Below are 15,915 nucleotides of genomic sequence, written 5' to 3' on the forward strand. Positions count from 1 at the left end.
TACTCTCCAAACTGGTTCCGTCTCTGGTGAACCCAGGGACGTTGACGCCGGCGGTGTTGTTCGGCTTTCCATAAATAAAGCACAGCATGAAGCGAGTGGAGCAAGACCACACGAATTTCTGCCGAAATGTCAGGTGAGCGACAGCACGCCGATGAGGCAAAAAATTTCCTGCAATCGCGGTCAGTCTGAACGCACCTTAATGGGAGGAATGGCTGAACTAAACTATCACTAAGCAGAAAATAACCTAAGACAACAATGACTCAACATGCAAAAGCAAAACTCAGATATAGGTGTGACAAGAGAACAGGCAGTAGAATGATCCCTGTCCCTTAGTTTGGAAGAAAATCATTTAGTTTGTGGTGAATAATTCTCCGTTTTTGTGTTAAAACACCCCCATCTAGTGCCCGCATGAGGCATCACTGTTCAGGTCAAGTATTTTTTTTTTGTGTCCGTGTGCACGTGGAGGGAGACAAACATGCTAGTCCTGTTGCTCACTGTGGGCTTGATACAGGATGATCTGTAAGTGGATGTTTTCGCAACTAAATTTGAGTACATGTAAGAATGTAACTCTAGGTCAAGATGTGTTTATAATTAGGTGTGCTGCTAAATGTTGAACATATTGCGTTGGGTGGCTGATAGCTAACAAGCAAATGATGTTGAGAAACTGTAAGTTACAACGTTACCTATAACTCAAGTAGTTACTTTCGTTTAATGTTTTTGGAAAAGTTTTAAATAAGTATACTAGTGAGAATGTTAACCTCTGCACATCCACACTGTGTGGTCAAAGTGTGTTGGTGACATTGAGGAGGAAGCCATCACTGATTCTGAATCCTCTCAGAACAACACATGTAAAAATCCACAAGCTCTTTCAGACATCACTAACCTGTCATATACAAGGAACAAATATTTTAAATTACTTTTAATAAGAACCAGACTGGAGAGCTGATGGTTTCAGGGTCAGGAGGTCAAGAAAAACAGAGAGTCAATGAGGATATTTCCAGACACCACAAAGTCCTGGAGCTCAGCTAATGGAGAGCAGCAGCAAATACTTGGTTGATTCTATGCTCTAATCTTCATTTTGGAGGTCAATAAAGGTCAGACGCTCAACCTGAACTCTGAAATATCCTCCAAAGACCTGGTTCATCAGGAAATACCTCACAGACTGAGCAGAACAACACAACTGGATCAATTCATGGCCAGAAATGAGCAGTAGCTGATGTTAGTATGATGAATGACTGACTAACTGAACTGGTAAACTCTGACCAGGATACAGCTGGTCTCTGCTAGCAGATTAGTTCAGTGAACCAACCATGTGGGTCTAACGTGGATCGTTTCAGGTTCTACTACTGCTGCTCCTCCAGAGCTCTCAGATAAACAGACCTTTTTCTATTACTCTGAACCCTCTGGTTTCCATTCAGATGTGATCAGATTTAGTTTCATGGATATTTGAGCAAACATACAGGATATTTCCCAATGATACCCAGCTCTGCTTTTTTCCTCTCTGTTACAAAATGTTCTGAAGGAAGCAGAAAGTCCAACAACGGAATGAAAAAGGCACCAAACGAGAGAGCGTTTACACACAACAGATGTGCAGCGGTCTGAATACTGTAACCCTCTGTGGTTTTACTGGAGTGGGTGATTTCTGAGAATGGATCTGATGCCTCCTTCTGAGTTCCTCATCACCAAAGAGTCTGTTGATGGCAGCTACTCCACTTAGTCATTTACAGCTTGGAGCTCCATCAGAACATCTCTCATAGTATATTAAAACAGGGTTTAAAGAGACGTGATGAGGTGATGGGTGCAGGAAGGACAGAGAGACATCTGGAGAAGACAGATGTGGTCACCTCATTACTACTGGCCGGGCTGAGATACTGAAAGGATGGGATGAGAGGAACAAGGAACACTTAGAGTGACTCAGTTTTTTGGACAACAATCCCTCTGTATTAAAAATCAAGCAGACTGATGTAAGTGGTGCATTATGGGAAACACACCTGCTCCTTTAGCTGCTTGGAAATAAAACATAAAGAGAGAAAAAGGAATGTAGTCCTCGTCTTATGAGGTCACAGTATCAGACTGAACTCTGTGACTCGGAGAAAGTCCAGTTTGAAACAACAGAAGAGCTGCAGAGGAGCCAAGAGCTAAACAAGGACTTAAATTAAATATAGAAACATTTGGATGGACAAACACGGAGAAAAGATGGAAGAAGGGAAGGAAAGAGAGCAAATGACACAGAAAAGAGACACTGAAGTGATAAAATCAATTTGTGGAGACTAGATGATGTGAGGAGAGACAGAAATCCAGGGTCAGACGTGTGGACATGCAGAGACTGTGTGCATGTTAGCAGGACAGAGACTAAATGAGAAACTGGACCGACTCTTCACCACTAAAGGGTGGAGCAGCTCATTTCTTGCAGGTCTGCTCTGGTTTGTTTTGGACAGTTCTGAACCCTCTCAGAAAGCAGCTTTGTGGAGTGGACCTGGCAGTTTCTAGCTGTGGACCATGAGGTTCTGTTGTGGCTGGTGCTGGACCAGCCCAGAGGTCCTGAGGTCCAGTTTGATGCTGTGCAGGACGATTAAAACAAGCTTCAAAGTAATCCGAGAAGCCCGGGCCTCCAGAGCATCCCATACACAGGAATTGACCACTTTGACTGCCAAGCAGCACTTCCTGTCTTAGATCCAAACCACAGAACCAGAATCTGTTTCAAACAGACCTGATTTATAGAAAACATACAAAGTCAGACAGTGAAACAAATCAAATATGATCCATCAAATCTACAGTAGCAAACTGTAAGCTGTTTATCAAAAGTTGTTAAAAATAAAGAAATGACTGGAACTAATCTATGATTAGAAAACTTTATAACTTCAACACTCTGTGTTGAGGAAGAACATGGAGAAAAGGAATATAAAAGGTCAGCTCTATAATGTTTGTGGGTTCAGGAAAAAGTCAACGACATCTGCAGGACGTCGATTAGTTCTTTTCAGCATAGATTACTTCAGCGAGCATCATGGATTGTTCCAGGTGCAATCAACCATCACTACAATTACCCCTCGCATGACTCACTGCCACAAGTTAACTCTATTTCAAGGCACATAAAGAGTCCATGGTTCTGTCTGTGATCATGGTTCATGTGTCACCACTTTATCTACATTCCTGATCAGGAGAAATGTGCCAGGCTGATCAGTATAATTGGATACCTACAAGTTTCAGGATCCGTTTACCAGCGTTTACCACCTGAGGAACAAAAAGTGTTTTGAGTTACAACATTTTAAAGCCTCTGATGAGTGCAAAGAAGTAACTGAAACTGAAGGTTTTGTCCCGGTCTGAGTGGTCTAATTGTTCTCCAGTCTTAGAGACAGTGTATAGCTGGGGGACAGTTAAATAACATGTGGAAACTGAAGAGCATATCAGATGACCACATTAGCCTTCAGTATGTGTCAGGATAAAAAACCATGATGGTGACTGGAGGGTCAAGTCTGGCAGCGCTCATCAAAAACCTCTCTTTTCCGAGATGTTTGTGTCCCACTGCTGTTTGGATCATCTCTAATTGGAGCAGCAGCTGAAAATCAGATAACTCACTGCTACAAGTCTGCTCAGATCAACTGGTTTCGTCCAGCTGGATGCCAACGTGTCACTCATCTCCAGAAACACTTGAGTGTGTTTTAAATGTTCTTTAAAGTTTCTAGGCTATTACTCCACATATTACAGTCTGCTTGTCAAACAGAACCACTGTCTGAATCTGTTTAAGGTTCTTTGTAATGTAAGAGAGCATGTCCAGCCCAACAATGACTGATTTAGTACCCAGCAGGGTTTGAAAGAGCATGATGAAGGAAGGAAAACATCATAACTCAACAAAAAGAAAAATTCTGCATATTCAAACAAATTAAAGTCATCTTTCCTCTCTGTCTGGTCTTCTCGGTTCTTTCATTGGATTTCTCTATAAACATCTGCTTCCTCTGACACTTTTTTTGGTGAGATGAAGTGGAAATTTCTATTCTGATGTAACTGGAAACAGGGAGCTCTTCCAACAAATCCCTGCGTTTTGGTACAGTATCAGTACGGCAGCAAGCCACCTACTGGCTGCTGACCAGGACAAATGTCTGAAGCTCCCAGAAGATCCACCAACCCCCTCAGCTCAGACCAAGTTAGCCCCAAACCTCCCTGATGTCTCCAAAAGGGCTGAAACTGACTAAAGACCAGATGCTCAGGATTCTTTTCCATCAAGATGGAAACGTTGATATTCCAGACAGAGAAAAATATTTAGCCATTTTCTTCTTAAAACACTGATTTTATTCAGAGATTCCTGCTTCTATCTGTATGGTGACAGCAATATCAGCATGAAGGCAGAGTGGTTTGCTGTAAGATGATCTGCATCTCATTACTCAGTGTCATTATACAGCCATCACCTTCACCCAACTGGGAAAAGTGAAGATTGGAGCGAAGAGGCTGGAATTGATCATTTATTCTCCCAAACATCTGCACATACAGCCAGTGGGTTATTAGCATGTCTGCTAAAAGCTTTGTCCCTTTCAAACATTTCCATGTGTCGTCTTTCAGCCTCCTCCTCTGCAGCTTCTCTTTTTTTTTTGGCAGAAATATTCATCATGCACATTGTTAGAGGGTAGGCATTTTGAGTCCCTTATAGGTGTCTTCAGGTGACAAAAGTCTCCTTAGATTTTTATTACTCTTCGAACAGTTATGACATACAAATTTGAATATTTTAAAGCATTTATTAGAACCTTGTGTGTAATGCAGTGTTTCTATCAAGAAGTTGCTGTGAAAGACTCTTTTTTTCAGGCAGGAAGACAAAGACGAATTGTACTTCAAAGATAGAAATGGGATGTGTTGGTGGTACCTAAAGGTGTCTTTCAACTCTGACTTCTTGAGGTCAGTAAAAGTGAGAAAATTTACACAATCAGTTGGCCCGGTTTGCTTTCAAACAGAGGTTTTTAGACCGGATCAAACAACGTTGTGCAGTTGAAATGGATTGTTTCGGGGGCAACATTTCTACTTTGGTGTTTAAATGTAGTTGTGCACCTGCACCTCTTCACTACACCACGTAGCCCCACAAGATATTTTCAGACTTTTTTGTCTTCCAACTTGCACTCTTACTATGTTTATCTTCTTTTTCTACTCAAACGCTCGTACATAACATCATATGGCATTCTGGCCCAGCAGGCATTCACACTCGAAGCAGGGCCCAGATAAACAGTGCCGAAACCAGCAGTTGCAACTGTGCCAGGGTACTGTTCTCTGGTGTTCTCCGCTTCAGAGACGGGACTCTGGCACAGTAAAAAGCGTTCCAAAGTTTTGACGTGAAAGCACTGTCATTTGCCTTTTTCACCAACTCGAGATAAGAGTTATCTATTGTAGGTAACATACTAAGAGCTCAAAACCTCTCCATAGAGCCCCACTTTAATAAATCTGAACTATGTCTTTAACAGTCCTAGTGTGGAACTGCAAGGACCTTGAAATGGAAACATGATGTTTATTTTCTGAGAAGATAATTTTTTATCTGTATAGTTTCAATTGAAATGCTGATAGTGCTTACTTTTCATTCAGAAGATTTACTGATTCTACCTCTCCCCAACATCTGAACATCTGAACCTCTCCACCAGAAGACTAATCACAGAACCCAAGAAGCAGTGCGGAAATGAAGCTACAAGGAGCCAACACCTACTCTCACAGCAGGAGGCTCTCTGACCTCTGAATGCCATAAACCAGATGCTGAGAGTCAGGAGGTCTGAGACAGGAGAGCAGAGATGTTAGCATTAGGAAGAACAGAGAATGTCCCTCATCTGCAAGAAATGAGCAGCTATAACTGTACAACTGCAGTGAAGTGGGAAATCAATGTTAAATTACCAAAGCAAGTCTAAGAAACATAAATGCCAAAAATACACGATGTGAAAAATATCCAGAAACTGAACCTTTCAGGTGATGATGTTCAAGCAGGGAGAGAAACTGTGTGCAGCAGACAGAGGGTGGGTTTGTCCGTCTGGATATCTGGTAGAGAGGAAAGACCTGGAGATCATCTGGATAGTTTAACTACAGGGAGGTGGGAGGTGGAGGAGTGTTCAGGTTCATCTGTCCTGATTTATGACTGTCAGCCCTGAGAGGTGTTGCTACAGTTAAAAGCTAATCTTCCATTTCTTCTGGTCACAATCAGAACCAGTGTATGGTTGTGTGTTAGATCTTAAAAACAAGAACCAGAAAAGTGCCACTACAGCCTCCTGATGAGCAGCACAGAGACGGATCCACTTAGCTAAAATGTTCCAAACCACCATAACCCCATCAGAACATCCTCTCAGCTCTGCACATGGAGACATTTTTAGGACAATTTTAACTGTTTATTGTTTTATTGAAGTTTATTTTCTCATTATTTGGTTTCATGTATTAAACTAATTGACTAATTTTTGCTGTTTATTTAGGCTGAACAAATTAGTATGATCTTAAATGTGTCAATTTGTCTGCCCTTATGTTTGCTCTCCAAATACTCCAATAAGGAAGGTTTTAATGGAACTGACACTTTAGACGCCTCCTGGAATATTTATCCTGCTCATATCCGCTGATGAAACCACCGATCTGCAATTAGAGAATAGTAATAATATGTCCTTCATGTTCTTCAAACACAGAGTGCAGTACTTTATCATCTGAGATTGTGTGGTATGAGTGAAAGATTTAAAGGCATGCAGATGGTCTGACCACCACATCTGGAGATGGGGTTGATTCTGTTCCTGTTCACATGTTTTATCATTTCAAAGGGAGTCAATGTACCACATTATCAAATATAATTACTTCACATTTCCTTTCACTTTTATTTATGAACAACACATTTTTTTCACCACATTATGAATAAACAGAAACACCAGTGGCTTGGCACCGCCTAATTTTTCAGTCTACCTTTCATCTCCCTCAGTTCACCAACATAAGCAGAGAATATACATACCAGGGAGAGAAGACAAGTAGGAATATAGGTGAGCTTATACCATGTTTGAGGTGAAAATGCTCTTTAAATAATAATTTGAATAAGTTTGACAGTTCTGTGATGAATGTGTGTAAGTAGAAATGTACTGATTGATTACAGTAGTTGGACCACAACACATTTTCTAACCAATTTTAAAGATCACTGCACACAGCACCAACTTTTGACCCAGACTATATCAGTTTTTTCAGCAAATCTCATGACTTGACTCAGACCTAGTCACAATTACTCTTAAGGTACAGTAAGCAATTAAGAAATTGATTATTGAGTTCAAATCACAAATGCAGATCTCTTACTGTTACTGTTTGTTGTTTGCAGCTGCTGGTTTTCTTAAAGCCAATGTTCATTTTGAAACAACAGACTGAGAACCACCATGGTCCTCAATGTAAATAACTCCAAACTGCATGCCAAATACCATCCATGTGAATCAGTAAACACGTTTCTTCTTATTTTACTTACATATTTTTTGCAAAACTGTTGATTAAATCAAGGTAAAATACCGTTCAATTTGAGCAGATGGTATTTCGTGCTTCCTTGTTTTAGTTTTATGTCACCTTTCATATCAAAGGTTGCCAACAAGTTTTTTCCATTGCTTCATTTCAGGTTGGTAGCCCAATGCTCCTCCAGATACTCAGTGTTGATGATTGTTCAGGGTGCATCTTTGGGAAGGTTGAAGCTGTTTTATCACCATCCCTGACCCAGTCATTAGATGCATAATCCTCGTCATGTTTGGCATCATTGCAGCCTTGCTGATATCCAACCTCAAGGTTGGTTTCTTTGTTTCCTCCAGGCGTTTCACAGGTGCTGTCAGTCCAATCTGGCTAAATTTGGGCAATTTTTTCAAAGAACGGGCAGAAACTTCAGACTCTATTGGGGTTAAGTGCTTGCCCAAGGGCACATCAGTAAGTGGTGTGAGGAAGCTGGAAACACACAGCCTGCTAGTTGCCAGACATCTACTCTTCCTTTTGAGCCACGACTGCCCAATAACTTGTACTCTTAAACCCCAAATTATTCATACCCTTAGCAGATTTTAGATGTAAAATATTTTCTTTTTTCAAATCATTTTTAGAAAGGCTTTATTTTAAGATGGTTAAAAGGTAGAAATCCATGCCTCTGAACTTCAGTACCAGACAACTGTTGGCAAGCAGCAGACTAAATAGAAAAGTGTTGATAATCAAGGGATTTTGATGAAGATAGGATCTGTTATCACACATATAACCCCAAAAATATATTTAAAGGTTTTAAAAACACTCCTCCTTAAGGTTTGAGTTTTGTAAACACTCGAATGATCACAGAGGCTATGTTCTATCCGATTCCCGGATGCTTAAACTGGCTCTAAAGGCATGGAATGTCATCTTGCTTTTGGGGAAGGAGCCCGAGCTTGTGCAGGAGGTCAAGAGATATTGGCTAGAAATAGTAGGACTCATTGCCATGCTCATTGTGGGCTCTGGAACCCAGCTCCTTGAGAGAGGTTAGGTTCTCTCCTACTCTGGACTGGCCCACAGGGAGAGGTGGTGGGCCGGGGTGGGTTTGCTTGTTGCCCATAGCTCAGTTGTCTTCTGTAGGGGTTTACCCCGGTGGATGAGAGGGTTGCATCCCTGCCCCTTCTGGTCGGAGAGATGTCTCAGATTGCTATTTCGGCCTATGGGCTGAGTAGCAGTGCGAAGTACCTGGCCTTCTTAGTGTCCCTGGCGGGGATGCTGGACGTCACTTGGACATCATTCAGCTGGGGGACATCAATGCCCATGTGGGAAATGACACCAACACCTGGAGGGGCAGGATTTGGATGAATAGCATCCCTAATTTGAACCCAAGTTTTTTTTGGGTTTTTTTATTAGACGTTTGTGTAAGTCACGGATTGTCCATGTTCAAGTATAAAGGTATTCATCAGTGCACCTGGCACTCCGACACAATAGGCCAGATGTCAATGATCGACTTTGTAGTCATGTCTTCGGACCTTCGGTTGCATGTCTTTGAAACCCGGGTTAAGAGAGACATAGAGCCTGAGTGGACTATGTTCTCTACCTCTATTGTCAAGACCTGCAGTTCCTGTCATGGCGGCAATCACCAAACCTGGTGGTTGACACTGGCAGAAGAAGTGCTTCGTCAACTCTGTTTACAGTGGGGCTGAGATGGAGTACTTCGAGGACCTCCTCAATCCTCCCATCATGCCTTCCCTGGTGGAATTAGAGACTGGGGACTCTGAGTTGTACTCACTCATCACCCTGGCCAAAGTCACCAAGGTGGTCAAAAAGCCCCACGGTCGCAGGGCTTTGGTGGTGGATGAGATCTGCTCTGACTGCCTCAGGTCTCTGGATGTTGTGGGTCTGTCAGGTTTGACACGCCTCTTCAACATTGTGTGGTGGTCGGACAAAGTGCCTCTGGACTGGTAGACCAGGGGTTGGTTTCCTTTCACAAGAAAGGTACTGGTGGGTGTGTTCCATTTTCAGGGGGATCACACTCCTCAGCCTCACTGAAGGCGTATGACAGGGTGTTGGAGAGGAGAGTCCGGCCGATAGTCCTACCTCGGCTTCAGGAGGAGCAGTATGGTGTTCATCTCGGTCATGGAACAATGTATCAGCTCTATACCCTCTACGGAGAGCTCGAGGGTTCGTGAGAATTTGCCCAACCGGTCCAGATGTGCTTTGTTGACCTGGAGAAGGCATTCAACAGTGTCCCTCATGGTGCCCTGTGGGGAGCACTCCAGGAGTATGGAGTCCGGGGGACCTTTATTAGGGGGCATCCGCTCTCTGTAGCAGCGGGGCAGGAGTTTAGTTTGCATTATGTTGGACCTGTTCCCAGTGCATGTTAGACTCCGACAGGACTGCCCTTTGTCACTGGTCCTATTCATAATTTTCATGGACAGGATTTCTACATGCAGCCAAGGGCTGGAGGGGGTCTGGTTTGGGGATCAGTGGATTTCGCCTCTCCTATTTACAGATACCTTTCTCCACAGAGTGGCCAGGCACTACCTTAGAGATAAGTTGAGGAGCTCTGCCATCTGGGAGGAGCTCGGAGTAGAGCTGCTGCTCCTCCACATCAAGAGGGATTGGCTTAGATGGCTTAGGCATCTGTTCCGGATGCCCCTTGGATGCCTCCCTTGGAAGCTGTTCCATTCACTACCCACTGGGAGTGTGCCCAGGGGACGGGCCAGGACACCCTGGAGGAACTATGTCTTTCGGCTGGCTTGGAGGAGGTGTTTGGGGAGAGGGAAATCTGGGCGTCTCTGCTGAGACTACTGCCCCTGGGATCAGACCTCGGATAAGCGGTAAAAGACAAGTACTCGTACTTGTGCTATACTGGAGTACCACATGCTTTGGTGGTCTTTAGTTTTTGTTTTCTTAATTTTTTCCTTGGTTATCTTGTTTTATTGGGCAAAGCAATCTGTTGGATGGATGTTAATTTTATAAATTTTACTCTTTCTGTTTAGAAACATGAAATAAAATAATCTATGTCCTTTACACACAGAAATATGTTATTTTTATTCAAAGATTTTTGGATATAGTTAACCTGATTAGAAATGTACCTTTTTTTCTTATTTACCTGAGGCATGGAGATTAGCTGCAATATTTGAATGGGCTATCTTGCTTTTCTGTGCTGGAGATGAAACAAACAAGTTTTTTGTTGCTGGTAAATCACAGATTATATATTCTGAATCATTTCTTCTGTTCAGAGCTCTGTACCACTTGTACTTGTGTTTTCCTACTGCAGCTATTGCATAAGTGAGTGTGCTGCATCTGTTTGACGTTTTGGACCCAAACCTACACAACTGAACACTCAGCGGGTGCTTATTAGGATATATCTGACTCTCTTCAAGCATATCTGGAAATCAGAAAAATGTTTGTTCTCGTTTGAAGCTCCCCAGCAAGACAAAAGCCCTAGCGTTCTTACAGACATATAATACAACAATGGTACTCCCGGTATTCTGTATATACTTTGATGTGATTCCAGTCTTCCCAGTGCCTGAAAAGGCCACAACTATTCATGACTTCACCAGATGTGGAGATCACTGATCCACCATTCATGCAGAAAGTTCACAACAATTCCCCTGTGCACACCTTCACAGGACCATCAAGAGGGAAGTAGAGGAGATGGACCAGAGAAGTCTTTATGGGTTTTATTTAGAAACCTGAGTCCATGCCGGTAATTGCATACAATGTCTGTAATTGAAAACTGTCTGGATTACTTTGCCTGCATAAATTTCCAAAATAGGGGCTTTGGCAATGGTTAAACATCAGGAACAGGTTCTAATGTCTATCCTGCTGTTGTCCTTCTGGGGTTCGTGTGTGTGTGTGTGTTTGTGTGTGTGTGTGTGTCCTTTCTGACAGCTGTTTCACTGATGACAAGCTTGATAAGTCTCTCATTCTGACATCATGCTCCCATCCACACACACTTCCCTGAGGAGGAGAAAAACCTGGGTTGTATATTTGAATCTAATGTTGCTCTGTGTTGTTAAACTGTAAATTTCACTGGTATGTTTTTCATTTTTCTGGGCTCAACACAGTGAAAACAGACTCTGGGGTATTTTCCAACCACGGTCAGTCGGTCCAGTTGAGTTAAGAAAAATCAACTAAAGGAAACTTAAGAGTAATTCTTTGCTACCTTGAAATTAAATGTCTTCATCACGTAGAGTAGCTGGACCGGTATCAGAACCAGGCTCAGGTCCAGTTAAAATTACTATAGAGATGATTTCAGATCTCAGTTCAAGTCAAAGGAGGAACTCTTTTATTCAGGTTGTTTGTGTGCTGATGACAGACAAACCGAACCAAGAAGCAGAATCTCTACATCTACATATTCTAATGATACAGCTGTGTGTTTTTGAAGCCAACTCTGAATTACTGAATGAGTTCCTGACTGAAAGGTCCATACCCGGGTCGTGGTGCGGTCCAGTGGCCAGATCAGGTACATTTCCTGTCGACAGCTTCCTGGTTCCCCTCAGGCTGTGGAAAATGGCAGCAGCGTGTCAGAGAGGTGAGATCCTCAACAGAAACCAGAGAGCAGCTGGATCTGAAGACGGCCTTTATGACATGGAGCCCGGCAAGGAAACAAGACTTTAGAGCCAGCTTGTCAAATAGCACATCATCCACATACATGTTTGTTACAGCCGCCTGTTACCATGGATATGAATATCTACCATATCTAACAAATACATGTAGGTGTTTGTAGTTGAGCCAACCGTTGACTGAGTGTGTGTAGAGCACATTCACACTCTGGGTGTTTACAGTCCAACACGTTTTTCTGGACATCTTGCTTTGAACATAGGCCAACCCCACCTTGCCTGAAGCCAAACATACATTCACCTATCCAACACTTTATTCAGCAGAAACAAGGAGAACGTTATCCACTGAGGAGAAGGAAGGAAATGCAACAAACCTGTGAAAAATCTGACAGATGTGGAAGCAGAAGACTTTGGAAGTAATGATGATCAAGTGGAAAGAAGGAGAGCTCAGAAACAAGAAGAGAAGGATGGAGACATAAAATGAGATTCTGTGGTTCATTAAGATCTCTCCTAGGAACAGATGATTGATGGACACCATAAAGGACTTATAATAGATGGTGATCAGCTAAAGTCTGCAGCCTTTCATCATGAAACACATTACCTTGCTGTTTCAATAACTGGGACACATAATAAGCCACAAAATGCAGCAAATAGATCAGGTCAGTTTTAATGTGACCTTTAAAGTTGGTAACCATTTCCCAGAGTTTTTGCTATTTTAATTTAATAATATTATTGATCAATTATTAATAATAAAATCAGTGACCAGAGTCAGTTTTTAGTTTGAACAACTTAACCTTTGACCGCCTGGTCGGACAATCAAAAGTCAGATGTTAGTCCAGTCAAGCTTAGTGTCTGGTTGACCAGGAGCAACACTCTACACTTACCTATATTAATAGCAGAAAAAAACCATTGTTAGAAGCAGCTGTTAACAGTTACCAATGCTAACTGTGAAAAGCTTTAAAAAAATGAAATCCTGTTTTACAGTACAGCTGTACCACAGTGACTCGCATAGCCTTCACAGAAATGGAAAAATCGTGGTCAAGGACTGGGTGCAGATCCAAATGAAATCTTATGTGGACCCAGATCAGTAATTGGTCTTAATGAAAACTATTAGGGCTCATGGATCCCTGGTAAGCCATAAATAGTTAGAAAACACCAGTAAGCGAGCAACATCTTGGTTCCAGACCAAGACGAACACCACTATGCAGTGACAGCCCAATTCATGGATCTTAATGCAATAGAAAACTTGTGGGGCTGACATAAAAAAAAACTGCAGAAGAACTGTGGAATGTAGTCTAATCTTCCTGGACTGAGGAGCCAGACGGGTGCCAGACGTTGGTCTGCTCCATGCAACACAGATGTGAAGCAGTTCTCAGAGATGGGTTACTCAATTCAATTCCTATCAAAAATACTTCAGTAATGCCAAAGGGAAATTAAATGTTGTTGTAACTCAAATTATTAAATATTTATTATTAGTTATTAATTCAATAATAATATGCTTAGTTAATGCAAGAACTGGTAACGTACTGGATTCACTTACATGCTGGTCTGGTCTCCATGTGCACCAAGCCATGTCTAAACTGGGCCATTGTTTTTGGGTGCTGTAACGTTTTTGCCACCGAGTGTATTTTCATGGCATGTTTCTCTTATATAAATTAACTGGAGCTCCTACTCACTACAACATTAGTGGCAATAGCTGCAAGGTACATTTATGCTTAGACCTGCCAGTGCAGACATCAGTGGAGCTGCAGTTCAGCACACAGATTAATGGTTCTGTTGCTTTATACAGGTCCTTCTCAAAATATTAGCATATTGTGATAAAGTTCATTATTTTCCATAATGTAATGATGAAAATTTAACATTAATATATTTTAGATTCATTGCACACTAACTGAAATATTTCAGGTCTTTTATTGTCTTAATACAGATGATTTTGGCATACAACTCATGAAAACCCAAAATTCCTATCTCACAAAATTAGCATATTTCATCCGACCAATAAAAGAAAAGTGTTTTTAATACAAAAAACGTCAACCTTCAAATAATCATGTACAGTTATGCACTCAATACTTGGTCGGGAATCCTTTTGCAGAAATGACTGCTTCAATGCGGCGTGGCATGGAGGCAATCAGCCTGTGGCACTGCTGAGGTCTTATGGAGGCCCAGGATGCTTCGATAGCGGCCTTTAGCTCATCCAGAGTGTTGGGTCTTGAGTCTCTCAACGTTCTCTTCACAATATCCCACAGATTCTCTATGGGGTTCAGGTCAGGAGAGTTGGCAGGCCAATTGAGCACAGTGATACCATGGTCAGTAAACCATTTACCAGTGGTTTTGGCACTGTGAGCAGGTGCCAGGTCGTGCTGAAAAATGAAATCTTCATCTCCATAAAGCTTTTCAGCAGATGGAAGCATGAAGTGCTCCAAAATCTCCTGATAGCTAGCTGCATTGACCCTGCCCTTGATAAAACACAGTGGACCAACACCAGCAGCTGACACGGCACCCCAGACCATCACTGACTGTGGGTACTTGACACTGGACTTCTGGCATTTTGGCATTTCCTTCTCCCCAGTCTTCCTCCAGACTCTGGCACCTTGATTTCCGAATAACATGCAGAATTTGCTTTCATCCGAAAAAAGTACTTTGGACCACTGAGCAACAGTCCAGTGCTGCTTCTCTGTAGCCCAGGTCAGGCGCTTCTGCCGCTGTTTCTGGTTCAAAAGTGGCTTGACCTGGGGAATGCGGCACCTGTAGCCCATTTCCTGCACACGCCTGTGCACGGTGGCTCTGGATGTTTCTACTCCAGACTCAGTCCACTGCTTCCGCAGGTCCCCCAAGGTCTGGAATCGGCCCTTCTCCACAATCTTCCTCAGAGTCCGGTCACCTCTTCTCGTTGTGCAGCGTTTTCTGCCACACTTTTTCCTTCCCACAGACTTCCCACTGAGGTGCCTTGATACAGCACTCTGGGAACAGCCTATTTGTTCAGAAATTTCTTTCTGTGTCTTACCCTCTTGCTTGAGGGTGCCAATAGTGGCCTTCTGGACAGCAGTCAGGTCGGCAGTCTTTTGGGGTTTTGAGTGATGAACCAGGCTGGGAGTTTTAAAGGCCTCAGGAATCTTTTGCAGGTGTTTAGAGTTAACACGTTGATTCAGATGATTAGGTTCATAGCTCGTTTAGAGACCCTTTTAATGATATGCTAATTTTGTGAGATAGGAATTTTGGGTTTTCATGAGCTGTATGCCAAAATCATCCGTATTAAGACAATAAAAGACCTGAAATATTTCAGTTAGTGTGCAATGAATCTAAAATATATTAATGTTACATTTTCATCATTACTTTATGGAAAATAATTAACTTTATCACAATATGCTAATATTTTGAGAAGGACCTGTATACACTCCTATTTGACTTAGGCGTATCTTTAAGCAGTTGCTCAGACTGTCAGACATGCTAGCTGCCAGACCCCATCCTTCAGTTACTGGCCCAGAATGATCCCTGTCTAAGCACTGATTGGGCGAGTTAGGGCTATGGCGATGTTTTCTGAGGTGCTAAAATGATTTAAATGGATTACAGTCTGGGCTCTGAGGGTATGGAAGCAAATCGTTACCATATTTAAAATGAAAAAGCATTTTCAGAAATGTTTTTTCATTTTAAGAATGTGGCTGCATTGTTTGACTCATAAATGAAATTAGTCATCAATAATCCTATTTGCATTTTAATTTTCTTCTTCAAGACTGCTCATTCTTTCACTTAATTAAAATGAAAAAGAAAAAAGACATTTGAGATTTATTTTTCAAAATGTACCCCAGCAAATAGATACCAAAATTCAATTTGAAATGTAAAATTTGAAAATGAAAAAGCATTTCCAGAAATGCTTTTTCATTTTAAGAATGTGGCTGCATTATTTGACCCATAAATAAAATTAGTAATCAATCATCCT

At 42.0% G+C, this 15,915-nt stretch overlaps 1 long non-coding RNA gene across 1 annotated transcript; it reads left to right on the plus strand.

The window, feature by feature from the left end:
• The first annotated feature begins 442 nt into the window (after positions 1 to 442).
• On the plus strand, positions 443 to 6,828 carry LOC124858509. The gene is made up of 3 exons (XR_007035860.1): positions 443 to 519; positions 4,795 to 4,884; positions 5,560 to 6,828. It is a non-coding gene; the product is annotated as an uncharacterized LOC124858509 (long non-coding RNA).
• Positions 6,829 to 15,915: the final 9,087 nt, after the last annotated feature.

The sequence above is a fragment of the Girardinichthys multiradiatus genome, chromosome 21 (assembly GCF_021462225.1).
Source record: "Girardinichthys multiradiatus isolate DD_20200921_A chromosome 21, DD_fGirMul_XY1, whole genome shotgun sequence".
Classification (NCBI taxonomy): Eukaryota; Metazoa; Chordata; class Actinopteri; order Cyprinodontiformes; family Goodeidae; genus Girardinichthys; species Girardinichthys multiradiatus.